The sequence below is a fragment of the Hyla sarda genome, unplaced genomic scaffold (genome assembly GCF_029499605.1).
Source record: "Hyla sarda isolate aHylSar1 unplaced genomic scaffold, aHylSar1.hap1 scaffold_735, whole genome shotgun sequence".
Taxonomy (NCBI): Eukaryota; Metazoa; Chordata; class Amphibia; order Anura; family Hylidae; genus Hyla; species Hyla sarda.
Window position 1 is genome coordinate 49,767 of NW_026610757.1, and position 15,101 is coordinate 64,867.

General features: G+C 46.1%; 7 non-coding genes across 7 annotated transcripts; all 7 read right to left on the bottom strand.

Annotated features, from left to right (window-relative positions):
* Positions 1-952: 952 nt before the first annotated feature.
* LOC130344782 (U2 spliceosomal RNA) lies at positions 953-1,142 on the bottom strand. Its single transcript, XR_008883617.1, has one exon. It is a non-coding gene; the product is annotated as a U2 spliceosomal RNA (small nuclear RNA).
* Positions 1,143-3,217: 2,075 nt separating this feature from the next.
* Positions 3,218-3,408, bottom strand: LOC130344784 (U2 spliceosomal RNA). The gene has a single exon (XR_008883618.1). It is a non-coding gene; the product is annotated as a U2 spliceosomal RNA (small nuclear RNA).
* A 2,071-nt stretch (positions 3,409-5,479) lies between these two features.
* On the bottom strand, positions 5,480-5,670 carry LOC130344814 (U2 spliceosomal RNA). Its single transcript, XR_008883638.1, has one exon. It is a non-coding gene; the product is annotated as a U2 spliceosomal RNA (small nuclear RNA).
* A 2,073-nt stretch (positions 5,671-7,743) lies between these two features.
* On the bottom strand, positions 7,744-7,934 carry LOC130344815 (U2 spliceosomal RNA). Its single transcript, XR_008883639.1, has one exon. It is a non-coding gene; the product is annotated as a U2 spliceosomal RNA (small nuclear RNA).
* Positions 7,935-10,020: 2,086 nt separating this feature from the next.
* LOC130344817 (U2 spliceosomal RNA) lies at positions 10,021-10,211 on the bottom strand. Its single transcript, XR_008883640.1, has one exon. It is a non-coding gene; the product is annotated as a U2 spliceosomal RNA (small nuclear RNA).
* Positions 10,212-12,297: 2,086 nt separating this feature from the next.
* LOC130344818 (U2 spliceosomal RNA) lies at positions 12,298-12,488 on the bottom strand. Its single transcript, XR_008883641.1, has one exon. It is a non-coding gene; the product is annotated as a U2 spliceosomal RNA (small nuclear RNA).
* Positions 12,489-14,576: 2,088 nt separating this feature from the next.
* On the bottom strand, positions 14,577-14,767 carry LOC130344819 (U2 spliceosomal RNA). Its single transcript, XR_008883642.1, has one exon. It is a non-coding gene; the product is annotated as a U2 spliceosomal RNA (small nuclear RNA).
* Positions 14,768-15,101: the final 334 nt, after the last annotated feature.

Genomic DNA, 15,101 nt, shown 5'->3' on the forward strand with positions numbered 1-15,101 from the left:
TTTTCTAAGGATTTATACTGATTTTTCCTGTCTGAATTTGTCGCACAGAAAGTTGCAGGCCAAATATGTGTGACATTTCTGCGACTTTAGCTTCTAGAGCATTTTTACAACATTATACATAGGTGCTGAATACATAAAAAGCGACTGTTCAGCGACAGACAAGTCGCATCGGCTGAAAGTAGGCCAGAATGTCAGTCCATGTTGGAGCAGGTTTAGATACAGTCTAAAGTATAGATCTCAAAGTCTGTGCACAGAATTTAGCAAGGGCCTCGCACCTTCTGATGCATCAGGTAGGTGCACAATAGCATAGCCTAACCCTCTGTACTTTGGTCTATATTGATGCGGGACATAGACAGCCAGCTGATGACCAATCCATTAGTGCAATGGATGGCTGGAAGCATTTGTCTTTGCCTTTGCAATACCACAGAAGCAATGCATGGTCAATGTACAGCAATGACACACCTGTGTGAACAGCCAGGAGACCCCCCCCCCATGTTATGTTACATAGTTACATAGTTAGTACGGTCGAAAAAAGACATATGTCCATCAAGTTCAACCAGGGAATTAAGGGGTAGGGGTGTGGCGCGATATTGGGGAAGGGATGAGATTTTATATTTCTTCATAAGCATTAATCTTATTTTGTCAATTAGGAACATTCAGCACCCACCCGCTATCAAGGCAGCTGCCTATCATGTCATGCCCTACCTGCACAGGTGTGCTGGCTACTCAAATGATCCAATTAAGGAGGCCATTTAGTCAGCAGCAGCAGAAGTCCTGTGCCTGGACGCTCCAACAGCGGCCAGACACAAGCAGAAGCAGCAGAAGCAGCAGCAGCAGCACCACCTTTTGTTTTTTGGCTGCAGCAGCAGCAAGGCCCACAGGGCTGGCTAGCTGGCTAGCCAGCAAGCAGGTAGCAATGAAAGTAGGAATCTTTCTTTTTAACCCTGTAAGGGGGTGGTGCACTGTACCCGAAGATACTGCCATATCGGGTCAATGCATAGGGCGAGGAGGCAAGCTTCGAAATCGGCCCCCGTTCTCAAAAATCCATTTAATATATGGTCCCCAGATAGGGGACGTATCAGATATTAAACTGATAAGAACAGATACTACACTTGATCTTAGCCAAAAGGCCGAGAAGCGATAACCGTGAAAGGGGCGGGCCCAACAAGGTCCCCTTCATGGGCACTATCACTGCTTGCTGTCAGGGAGGCTGCCAGACAATTTTCCATGCACACTCTGGGCTGGGGGGCAGTCAACCACCAGTACACACAGCAGAACCTAAACCCATACCATTATTGCTAAGCAGCAAGACAGGGGCCCATTGCACTCCCACGGGGCCTTTTTAAATGCAATCCATAACCCGGATTTGCCAGGAACCCTTCTTACTCCTCCTACTTGCATGTGACACTGGGCTTAGGATCTGCATAGGAAACACACACACAAGCACACACCTACCTTTGTTGCCTGCAGATGCCTCCTTGGCTGTCCCCAAACGGTATCAAACCAACACCCACGGGAAGCTGTAAGCATAGAGGACATGCCTGCACCCCATTGGACTTACCTGTGTGGGTTAAACCCGGGTTATTTGACAACCTATGGCGGTGATGGTTCTGCTCAGGCAGAGCAGTGCTGATGCTCCTCATAAAGCTGTCGCTGCTGTGAAGGTTCTAGGTGACATCACAAATCCCTATGGTTACATACACAACAAAGCTGGGTTGTTGTTGTTTACACTCTGCAAGGCCTGTGGAAGTGAGTGACATCATAGCACTGTAGTTCTGAGGGTTCTAGATGGATGCAACAATCTCCTGTTGCTTCTATGAAGGCCATAATAGACGACATCACCAAACAGCTCCATAGTCACATACACAGCAAAGGAGAGATGTTGTTTACACCTAGTGATGTCAGTGGTATTGAGTGACATCACAGCACAGTGCTAAGGCTCCTGGGCCTGGACACAGCAGCGGCTGCAATATCTCAACGGAGAATACGTTTATATATATGTGTGTGTGTGCGCGTATATATATATATATATATATATATATATATATATATATATATATTTCTCCGCCGAAATCACTTTTAAACCCATTTCCACCTTTTTTTCCCTTCTCTTCCTCTTACTTTTTTTTCACGTTTTTTTACGTTTTTCTCCTTTTCGCCTCTTTTCTGGGCGTATTATTCTTCTTTTTCTTCTTTTTTTTCGTCTAATGCATACCCCATCAGTGCAGCAATGCTTATTCAATACCGCCAGCAGATGGAGACACTGGGGGATAATTTTCTAAGGATTTATACTGATTTTTCCTGTCTGAATTTGTCGCACAGAAAGTTGCAGGCCAAATATGTGTGACATTTCTGCGACTTTAGCTTCTAGAGCATTTTTACAACATTATACATAGGTGCTGAATACATAAAAAGCGACTGTTCAGCGACAGACAAGTCGCATCGGCTGAAAGTAGGCCAGAATGTCAGTCCATGTTGGAGCAGGTTTAGATACAGTCTAAAGTATAGATCTCAAAGTCTGTGCACAGAATTTAGCAAGGGCCTCGCACCTTCTGATGCATCAGGTAGGTGCACAATAGCATAGCCTAACCCTCTGTACTTTGGTCTATATTGATGCGGGACATAGACAGCCAGCTGATGACCAATCCATTAGTGCAATGGATGGCTGGAAGCATTTGTCTTTGCCTTTGCAATACCACAGAAGCAATGCATGGTCAATGTACAGCAATGACACACCTGTGTGAACAGCCAGGAGACCCCCCCCCCATGTTATGTTACATAGTTACATAGTTAGTACGGTCGAAAAAAGACATATGTCCATCAAGTTCAACCAGGGAATTAAGGGGTAGGGGTGTGGCGCGATATTGGGGAAGGGATGAGATTTTATATTTCTTCATAAGCATTAATCTTATTTTGTCAATTAGGAACATTCAGCACCCACCCGCTATCAAGGCAGCTGCCTATCATGTCATGCCCTACCTGCACAGGTGTGCTGGCTACTCAAATGATCCAATTAAGGAGGCCATTTAGTCAGCAGCAGCAGAAGTCCTGTGCCTGGACGCTCCAACAGCGGCCAGACACAAGCAGAAGCAGCAGAAGCAGCACCACCTTTTGTTTTTTGGCTGCAGCAGCAGCAAGGCCCACAGGGCTGGCTAGCTGGCTAGCCAGCAAGCAGGTAGCAATGAAAGTAGGAATCTTTCTTTTTAACCCTGTAAGGGGGTGGTGCACTGTACCCGAAGATACTGCCATATCGGGTCAATGCATAGGGCGACGGAAGCAAGCTTCGAAATCGGCCCCCGTTCTCAAAAATCCATTTAATATATGGTCCCCAGATAGGGGACGTATCAGATATTAAACTGATAAGAACAGATACTACAGTTGATCTTAGCCAAAAGGCCGAGAAGCGATAACCGTGAAAGGGGCGGGCCCAACAAGGTCCCCTTCATGGGCACTATCACTGCTTGCTGTCAGGGAGGCTGCCAGACAATTTTCCATGCACACTCTGGGCTGGGGGGCAGTCAACCACCAGTACACACAGCAGAACCTAAACCCATACCATTATTGCTAAGCAGCAAGACAGGGGCCCATTGCACTCCCACGGGGCCTTTTTAAATGCAATCCATAACCCGGATTTGCCAGGAACCCTTCTTACTCCTCCTACTTGCATGTGACACTGGGCTTAGGATCTGCATAGGAAACACACACACAAGCACACACCTACCTTTGTTGCCTGCAGATGCCTCCTTGGCTGTCCCCAAACGGTATCAAACCAACACCCACGGGAAGCTGTAAGCATAGAGGACATGCCTGCACCCCATTGGACTTACCTGTGTGGGTTAAACCCGGGTTATTTGACAACCTATGGCGGTGATGGTTCTGCTCAGGCAGAGCAGTGCTGATGCTCCTCATAAAGCTGTCGCTGCTGTGAAGGTTCTAGGTGACATCACAAATCCCTATGGTTACATACACAACAAAGCTGGGTTGTTGTTGTTTACACTCTGCAAGGCCTGTGGAAGTGAGTGACATCATAGCACTGTAGTTCTGAGGGTTCTAGATGGATGCAACAATCTCCTGTTGCTTCTATGAAGGCCATAATAGACGACATCACCAAACAGCTCCATAGTCACATACACAGCAAAGGAGAGATGTTGTTTACACCTAGTGATGTCAGTGGTATTGAGTGACATCACAGCACAGTGCTAAGGCTCCTGGGCCTGGACACAGCAGCGGCTGCAATATCTCAACGGAGAATACGTTTATATATATGTGTGTGTGTGCGCGTATATATATATATATATATATATATATATATATATATATATCTCCGCCGAAATCACTTTTAAACCCATTTCCACCTTTTTTTCCCTTCTCTTCCTCTTACTTTTTTTTCACGTTTTTTTACGTTTTTCTCCTTTTCGCCTCTTTTCTGGGCGTATTATTCTTCTTTTTCTTCTTTTTTTTCGTCTAATGCATACCCCATCAGTGCAGCAATGCTTATTCAATACCGCCAGCAGATGGAGACACTGGGGGATAATTTTCTAAGGATTTATACTGATTTTTCCTGTCTGAATTTGTCGCACAGAAAGTTGCAGGCCAAATATGTGTGACATTTCTGCGACTTTAGCTTCTAGAGCATTTTTACAACATTATACATAGGTGCTGAATACATAAAAAGCGACTGTTCAGCGACAGACAAGTCGCATCGGCTGAAAGTAGGCCAGAATGTCAGTCCATGTTGGAGCAGGTTTAGATACAGTCTAAAGTATAGATCTCAAAGTCTGTGCACAGAATTTAGCAAGGGCCTCGCACCTTCTGATGCATCAGGTAGGTGCACAATAGCATAGCCTAACCCTCTGTACTTTGGTCTATATTGATGCGGGACATAGACAGCCAGCTGATGACCAATCCATTAGTGCAATGGATGGCTGGAAGCATTTTTGTCTTTGCCTTTGCAATACCACAGAAGCAATGCATGGTCAATGTACAGCAATGACACACCTGTGTGAACAGCCAGGAGACCCCCCCCCCATGTTATGTTACATAGTTACATAGTTAGTACGGTCGAAAAAAGACATATGTCCATCAAGTTCAACCAGGGAATTAAGGGGTAGGGGTGTGGCGCGATATTGGGGAAGGGATGAGATTTTATATTTCTTCATAAGCATTAATCTTATTTTGTCAATTAGGAACATTCAGCACCCACCCGCTATCAAGGCAGCTGCCTATCATGTCATGCCCTACCTGCACAGGTGTGCTGGCTACTCAAATGATCCAATTAAGGAGGCCATTTAGTCAGCAGCAGCAGAAGTCCTGTGCCTGGACGCTCCAACAGCGGCCAGACACAAGCAGAAGCAGCAGAAGCAGCACCACCTTTTGTTTTTTGGCTGCAGCAGCAGCAAGGCCCACAGGGCTGGCTAGCTGGCTAGCCAGCAAGCAGGTAGCAATGAAAGTAGGAATCTTTCTTTTTAACCCTGTAAGGGGGTGGTGCACTGTACCCGAAGATACTGCCATATCGGGTCAATGCATAGGGCGACGGAAGCAAGCTTCGAAATCGGCCCCCGTTCTCAAAAATCCATTTAATATATGGTCCCCAGATAGGGGACGTATCAGATATTAAACTGATAAGAACAGATACTACACTTGATCTTAGCCAAAAGGCCGAGAAGCGATAACCGTGAAAGGGGCGGGCCCAACAAGGTCCCCTTCATGGGCACTATCACTGCTTGCTGTCAGGGAGGCTGCCAGACAATTTTCCATGCACACTCTGGGCTGGGGGGCAGTCAACCACCAGTACACACAGCAGAACCTAAACCCATACCATTATTGCTAAGCAGCAAGACAGGGGCCCATTGCACTCCCACGGGGCCTTTTTAAATGCAATCCATAACCCGGATTTGCCAGGAACCCTTCTTACTCCTCCTACTTGCATGTGACACTGGGCTTAGGATCTGCATAGGAAACACACACACAAGCACACACCTACCTTTGTTGCCTGCAGATGCCTCCTTGGCTGTCCCCAAACGGTATCAAACCAACACCCACGGGAAGCTGTAAGCATAGAGGACATGCCTGCACCCCATTGGACTTACCTGTGTGGGTTAAACCCGGGTTATTTGACAACCTATGGCGGTGATGGTTCTGCTCAGGCAGAGCAGTGCTGATGCTCCTCATAAAGCTGTCGCTGCTGTGAAGGTTCTAGGTGACATCACAAATCCCTATGGTTACATACACAACAAAGCTGGGTTGTTGTTGTTTACACTCTGCAAGGCCTGTGGAAGTGAGTGACATCATAGCACTGTAGTTCTGAGGGTTCTAGATGGATGCAACAATCTCCTGTTGCTTCTATGAAGGCCATAATAGACGACATCACCAAACAGCTCCATAGTCACATACACAGCAAAGGAGAGATGTTGTTTACACCTAGTGATGTCAGTGGTATTGAGTGACATCACAGCACAGTGCTAAGGCTCCTGGGCCTGGACACAGCAGCGGCTGCAATATCTCAACGGAGAATACGTTTATATATATGTGTGTGTGTGCGCGTATATATATATATATATATATATATATATATATATATATATATTTCTCCGCCGAAATCACTTTTAAACCCATTTCCACCTTTTTTTCCCTTCTCTTCCTCTTACTTTTTTTTCACGTTTTTTTACGTTTTTCTCCTTTTCGCCTCTTTTCTGGGCGTATTATTCTTCTTTTTCTTCTTTTTTTTCGTCTAATGCATACCCCATCAGTGCAGCAATGCTTATTCAATACCGCCAGCAGATGGAGACACTGGGGGATAATTTTCTAAGGATTTATACTGATTTTTCCTGTCTGAATTTGTCGCACAGAAAGTTGCAGGCCAAATATGTGTGACATTTCTGCGACTTTAGCTTCTAGAGCATTTTTACAACATTATACATAGGTGCTGAATACATAAAAAGCGACTGTTCAGCGACAGACAAGTCGCATCGGCTGAAAGTAGGCCAGAATGTCAGTCCATGTTGGAGCAGGTTTAGATACAGTCTAAAGTATAGATCTCAAAGTCTGTGCACAGAATTTAGCAAGGGCCTCGCACCTTCTGATGCATCAGGTAGGTGCACAATAGCATAGCCTAACCCTCTGTACTTTGGTCTATATTGATGCGGGACATAGACAGCCAGCTGATGACCAATCCATTAGTGCAATGGATGGCTGGAAGCATTTGTCTTTGCCTTTGCAATACCACAGAAGCAATGCATGGTCAATGTACAGCAATGACACACCTGTGTGAACAGCCAGGAGACCCCCCCCCCATGTTATGTTACATAGTTACATAGTTAGTACGGTCGAAAAAAGACATATGTCCATCAAGTTCAACCAGGGAATTAAGGGGTAGGGGTGTGGCGCGATATTGGGGAAGGGATGAGATTTTATATTTCTTCATAAGCATTAATCTTATTTTGTCAATTAGGAACATTCAGCACCCACCCGCTATCAAGGCAGCTGCCTATCATGTCATGCCCTACCTGCACAGGTGTGCTGGCTACTCAAATGATCCAATTAAGGAGGCCATTTAGTCAGCAGCAGCAGAAGTCCTGTGCCTGGACGCTCCAACAGCGGCCAGACACAAGCAGAAGCAGCAGAAGCAGCACCACCTTTTGTTTTTTGGCTGCAGCAGCAGCAAGGCCCACAGGGCTGGCTAGCTGGCTAGCCAGCAAGCAGGTAGCAATGAAAGTAGGAATCTTTCTTTTTAACCCTGTAAGGGGGTGGTGCACTGTACCCGAAGATACTGCCATATCGGGTCAATGCATAGGGCGACGGAAGCAAGCTTCGAAATCGGCCCCCGTTCTCAAAAATCCATTTAATATATGGTCCCCAGATAGGGGACGTATCAGATATTAAACTGATAAGAACAGATACTACACTTGATCTTAGCCAAAAGGCCGAGAAGCGATAACCGTGAAAGGGGCGGGCCCAACAAGGTCCCCTTCATGGGCACTATCACTGCTTGCTGTCAGGGAGGCTGCCAGACAATTTTCCATGCACACTCTGGGCTGGGGGGCAGTCAACCACCAGTACACACAGCAGAACCTAAACCCATACCATTATTGCTAAGCAGCAAGACAGGGGCCCATTGCACTCCCACGGGGCCTTTTTAAATGCAATCCATAACCCGGATTTGCCAGGAACCCTTCTTACTCCTCCTACTTGCATGTGACACTGGGCTTAGGATCTGCATAGGAAACACACACACAAGCACACACCTACCTTTGTTGCCTGCAGATGCCTCCTTGGCTGTCCCCAAACGGTATCAAACCAACACCCACGGGAAGCTGTAAGCATAGAGGACATGCCTGCACCCCATTGGACTTACCTGTGTGGGTTAAACCCGGGTTATTTGACAACCTATGGCGGTGATGGTTCTGCTCAGGCAGAGCAGTGCTGATGCTCCTCATAAAGCTGTCGCTGCTGTGAAGGTTCTAGGTGACATCACAAATCCCTATGGTTACATACACAACAAAGCTGGGTTGTTGTTGTTTACACTCTGCAAGGCCTGTGGAAGTGAGTGACATCATAGCACTGTAGTTCTGAGGGTTCTAGATGGATGCAACAATCTCCTGTTGCTTCTATGAAGGCCATAATAGACGACATCACCAAACAGCTCCATAGTCACATACACAGCAAAGGAGAGATGTTGTTTACACCTAGTGATGTCAGTGGTATTGAGTGACATCACAGCACAGTGCTAAGGCTCCTGGGCCTGGACACAGCAGCGGCTGCAATATCTCAACGGAGAATACGTTTATATATATGTGTGTGTGTGCGCGTATATATATATATATATATATATATATATATATATATATATATATTTCTCCGCCGAAATCACTTTTAAACCCATTTCCACCTTTTTTTCCCTTCTCTTCCTCTTACTTTTTTTTCACGTTTTTTTACGTTTTTCTCCTTTTCGCCTCTTTTCTGGGCGTATTATTCTTCTTTTTCTTCTTTTTTTTCGTCTAATGCATACCCCATCAGTGCAGCAATGCTTATTCAATACCGCCAGCAGATGGAGACACTGGGGGATAATTTTCTAAGGATTTATACTGATTTTTCCTGTCTGAATTTGTCGCACAGAAAGTTGCAGGCCAAATATGTGTGACATTTCTGCGACTTTAGCTTCTAGAGCATTTTTACAACATTATACATAGGTGCTGAATACATAAAAAGCGACTGTTCAGCGACAGACAAGTCGCATCGGCTGAAAGTAGGCCAGAATGTCAGTCCATGTTGGAGCAGGTTTAGATACAGTCTAAAGTATAGATCTCAAAGTCTGTGCACAGAATTTAGCAAGGGCCTCGCACCTTCTGATGCATCAGGTAGGTGCACAATAGCATAGCCTAACCCTCTGTACTTTGGTCTATATTGATGCGGGACATAGACAGCCAGCTGATGACCAATCCATTAGTGCAATGGATGGCTGGAAGCATTTGTCTTTGCCTTTGCAATACCACAGAAGCAATGCATGGTCAATGTACAGCAATGACACACCTGTGTGAACAGCCAGGAGACCCCCCCCCCCCATGTTATGTTACATAGTTACATAGTTAGTACGGTCGAAAAAAGACATATGTCCATCAAGTTCAACCAGGGAATTAAGGGGTAGGGGTGTGGCGCGATATTGGGGAAGGGATGAGATTTTATATTTCTTCATAAGCATTAATCTTATTTTGTCAATTAGGAACATTCAGCACCCACCCGCTATCAAGGCAGCTGCCTATCATGTCATGCCCTACCTGCACAGGTGTGCTGGCTACTCAAATGATCCAATTAAGGAGGCCATTTAGTCAGCAGCAGCAGAAGTCCTGTGCCTGGACGCTCCAACAGCGGCCAGACACAAGCAGAAGCAGCAGAAGCAGCAGCAGCAGCACCACCTTTTGTTTTTTGGCTGCAGCAGCAGCAAGGCCCACAGGGCTGGCTAGCTGGCTAGCCAGCAAGCAGGTAGCAATGAAAGTAGGAATCTTTCTTTTTAACCCTGTAAGGGGGTGGTGCACTGTACCCGAAGATACTGCCATATCGGGTCAATGCATAGGGCGACGGAAGCAAGCTTCGAAATCGGCCCCCGTTCTCAAAAATCCATTTAATATATGGTCCCCAGATAGGGGACGTATCAGATATTAAACTGATAAGAACAGATACTACACTTGATCTTAGCCAAAAGGCCGAGAAGCGATAACCGTGAAAGGGGCGGGCCCAACAAGGTCCCCTTCATGGGCACTATCACTGCTTGCTGTCAGGGAGGCTGCCAGACAATTTTCCATGCACACTCTGGGCTGGGGGGCAGTCAACCACCAGTACACACAGCAGAACCTAAACCCATACCATTATTGCTAAGCAGCAAGACAGGGGCCCATTGCACTCCCACGGGGCCTTTTTAAATGCAATCCATAACCCGGATTTGCCAGGAACCCTTCTTACTCCTCCTACTTGCATGTGACACTGGGCTTAGGATCTGCATAGGAAACACACACACAAGCACACACCTACCTTTGTTGCCTGCAGATGCCTCCTTGGCTGTCCCCAAACGGTATCAAACCAACACCCACGGGAAGCTGTAAGCATAGAGGACATGCCTGCACCCCATTGGACTTACCTGTGTGGGTTAAACCCGGGTTATTTGACAACCTATGGCGGTGATGGTTCTGCTCAGGCAGAGCAGTGCTGATGCTCCTCATAAAGCTGTCGCTGCTGTGAAGGTTCTAGGTGACATCACAAATCCCTATGGTTACATACACAACAAAGCTGGGTTGTTGTTGTTTACACTCTGCAAGGCCTGTGGAAGTGAGTGACATCATAGCACTGTAGTTCTGAGGGTTCTAGATGGATGCAACAATCTCCTGTTGCTTCTATGAAGGCCATAATAGACGACATCACCAAACAGCTCCATAGTCACATACACAGCAAAGGAGAGATGTTGTTTACACCTAGTGATGTCAGTGGTATTGAGTGACATCACAGCACAGTGCTAAGGCTCCTGGGCCTGGACACAGCAGCGGCTGCAATATCTCAACGGAGAATACGTTTATATATATGTGTGTGTGTGCGCGATATATATATATATATATATATATATATATATATATATATATATATTTCTCCGCCGAAATCACTTTTAAACCCATTTCCACCTTTTTTTCCCTTCTCTTCCTCTTACTTTTTTTTCACGTTTTTTTACGTTTTTCTCCTTTTCGCCTCTTTTCTGGGCGTATTATTCTTCTTTTTCTTCTTTTTTTTCGTCTAATGCATACCCCATCAGTGCAGCAATGCTTATTCAATACCGCCAGCAGATGGAGACACTGGGGGATAATTTTCTAAGGATTTATACTGATTTTTCCTGTCTGAATTTGTCGCACAGAAAGTTGCAGGCCAAATATGTGTGACATTTCTGCGACTTTAGCTTCTAGAGCATTTTTACAACATTATACATAGGTGCTGAATACATAAAAAGCGACTGTTCAGCGACAGACAAGTCGCATCGGCTGAAAGTAGGCCAGAATGTCAGTCCATGTTGGAGCAGGTTTAGATACAGTCTAAAGTATAGATCTCAAAGTCTGTGCACAGAATTTAGCAAGGGCCTCGCACCTTCTGATGCATCAGGTAGGTGCACAATAGCATAGCCTAACCCTCTGTACTTTGGTCTATATTGATGCGGGACATAGACAGCCAGCTGATGACCAATCCATTAGTGCAATGGATGGCTGGAAGCATTTGTCTTTGCCTTTGCAATACCACAGAAGCAATGCATGGTCAATGTACAGCAATGACACACCTGTGTGAACAGCCAGGAGACCCCCCCCCCCATGTTATGTTACATAGTTACATAGTTAGTACGGTCGAAAAAAGACATATGTCCATCAAGTTCAACCAGGGAATTAAGGGGTAGGGGTGTGGCGCGATATTGGGGAAGGGATGAGATTTTATATTTCTTCATAAGCATTAATCTTATTTTGTCAATTAGGAACATTCAGCACCCACCCGCTATCAAGGCAGCTGCCTATCATGTCATGCCCTACCTGCACAGGTGTGCTGGCTACTCAAATGATCCAATTAAGGAGGCCATTTAGTCAGCAGCAGCAGAAGTCCTGTGCCTGGACGCTCCAACAGCGGCCAGACACAAGCAGAAGCAGCAGAAGCAGCAGCAGCAGCACCACCTTTTGTTTTTTGGCTGCAGCAGCAGCAAGGCCCACAGGGCTGGCTAGCTGGCTAGCCAGCAAGCAGGTAGCAATGAAAGTAGGAATCTTTCTTTTTAACCCTGTAAGGGGGTGGTGCACTGTACCCGAAGATACTGCCATATCGGGTCAATGCATAGGGCGACGGAAGCAAGCTTCGAAATCGGCCCCCGTTCTCAAAAATCCATTTAATATATGGTCCCCAGATAGGGGACGTATCAGATATTAAACTGATAAGAACAGATACTACACTTGATCTTAGCCAAAAGGCCGAGAAGCGATAACCGTGAAAGGGGCGGGCCCAACAAGGTCCCCTTCATGGGCACTATCACTGCTTGCTGTCAGGGAGGCTGCCAGACAATTTTCCATGCACACTCTGGGCTGGGGGGCAGTCAACCACCAGTACACACAGCAGAACCTAAACCCATACCATTATTGCTAAGCAGCAAGACAGGGGCCCATTGCACTCCCACGGGGCCTTTTTAAATGCAATCCATAACCCGGATTTGCCAGGAACCCTTCTTACTCCTCCTACTTGCATGTGACACTGGGCTTAGGATCTGCATAGGAAACACACACACAAGCACACACCTACCTTTGTTGCCTGCAGATGCCTCCTTGGCTGTCCCCAAACGGTATCAAACCAACACCCAAGGGAAGCTGTAAGCATAGAGGACATGCCTGCACCCCATTGGACTTACCTGTGTGGGTTAAACCCGGGTTATTTGACAACCTATGGCGGTGATGGTTCTGCTCAGGCAGAGCAGTGCTGATGCTCCTCATAAAGCTGTCGCTGCTGTGAAGGTTCTAGGTGACATCACAAATCCCTATGGTTACATACACAACAAAGCTGGGTTGTTGTTGTTTACACTCTGCAAGGCCTGTGGAAGTGAGTGACATCATAGCACTGTAGTTCTGAGGGTTCTAGATGGATGCAACAATCTCCTGTTGCTTCTATGAAGGCCATAATAGACGACATCACCAAACAGCTCCATAGTCACATACACAGCAAAGGAGAGATGTTGTTTACACCTAGTGATGTCAGTGGTATTGAGTGACATCACAGCACAGTGCTAAGGCTCCTGGGCCTGGACACAGCAGCGGCTGCAATATCTCAACGGAGAATACGTTTATATATATGTGTGTGTGTGCGCGTATATATATATATATATATATATATATATATATATATATATATATATATATCTCCGCCGAAATCACTTTTAAACCCATTTCCACCTTTTTTTCCCTTCTCTTCCTCTTACTTTTTTTTCACGTTTTTTTACGTTTTTCTCCTTTTCGCCTCTTTTCTGGGCGTATTATTCTTCTTTTTCTTCTTTTTTTTCGTCTAATGCATACCCCATCAGTGCAGCAATGCTTATTCAATACCGCCAGCAGATGGAGACACTGGGGGATAATTTTCTAAGGATTTATACTGATTTTTCCTGTCTGAATTTGTCGCACAGAAAGTTGCAGGCCAAATATGTGTGACATTTCTGCGACTTTAGCTTCTAGAGCATTTTTACAACATTATACATAGGTGCTGAATACATAAAAAGCGACTGTTCAGCGACAGACAAGTCGCATCGGCTGAAAGTAGGCCAGAATGTCAGTCCATGTTGGAGCAGGTTTAGATACAGTCTAAAGTATAGATCTCAAAGTCTGTGCACAGAATTTAGCAAGGGCCTCGCACCTTCTGATGCATCAGGTAGGTGCACAATAGCATAGCCTAACCCTCTGTACTTTGGTCTATATTGATGCGGGACATAGACAGCCAGCTGATGACCAATCCATTAGTGCAATGGATGGCTGGAAGCATTTGTCTTTGCCTTTGCAATACCACAGAAGCAATGCATGGTCAATGTACAGCAATGACACACCTGTGTGAACAGCCAGGAGACCCCCCCCCCATGTTATGTTACATAGTTACATAGTTAGTACGGTCGAAAAAAGACATATGTCCATCAAGTTCAACCAGGGAATTAAGGGGTAGGGGTGTGGCGCGATATTGGGGAAGGGATGAGATTTTATATTTCTTCATAAGCATTAATCTTATTTTGTCAATTAGGAACATTCAGCACCCACCCGCTATCAAGGCAGCTGCCTATCATGTCATGCCCTACCTGCACAGGTGTGCTGGCTACTCAAATGATCCAATTAAGGAGGCCATTTAGTCAGCAGCAGCAGAAGTCCTGTGCCTGGACGCTCCAACAGCGGCCAGACACAAGCAGAAGCAGCAGAAGCAGCAGCAGCAGCACCACCTTTTGTTTTTTGGCTGCAGCAGCAGCAAGGCCCACAGGGCTGGCTAGCTGGCTAGCCAGCAAGCAGGTAGCAATGAAAGTAGGAATCTTTCTTTTTAACCCTGTAAGGGGGTGGTGCACTGTACCCGAAGATACTGCCATATCGGGTCAATGCATAGGGCGACGGAAGCAAGCTTCGAAATCGGCCCCCGTTCTCAAAAATCCATTTAATATATGGTCCCCAGATAGGGGACGTATCAGATATTAAACTGATAAGAACAGATACTACACTTGATCTTAGCCAAAAGGCCGAGAAGCGATAACCGTGAAAGGGGCGGGCCCAACAAGGTCCCCTTCATGGGCACTATCACTGCTTGCTGTCAGGGAGGCTGCCAGACAATTTTCCATGCACACTCTGGGCTGGGGGGCAGTCAACCACCAGTACACACAGCAGAACCTAAACCCATACCATTATTGCTAAGCAGCAAGACAGGGGCCCATTGCACTCCCACGGGGCCTTTTTAAATGCAATCCATAACCCGGATTTGCCAGGAACCCTTCTTACTCCTCCTACTTGCATGTGACACTGGGCTTAGGATCTGCATAGGAAACACACACACAAGCACACACCTACCTTTGTTGCCTGCAGATGCCT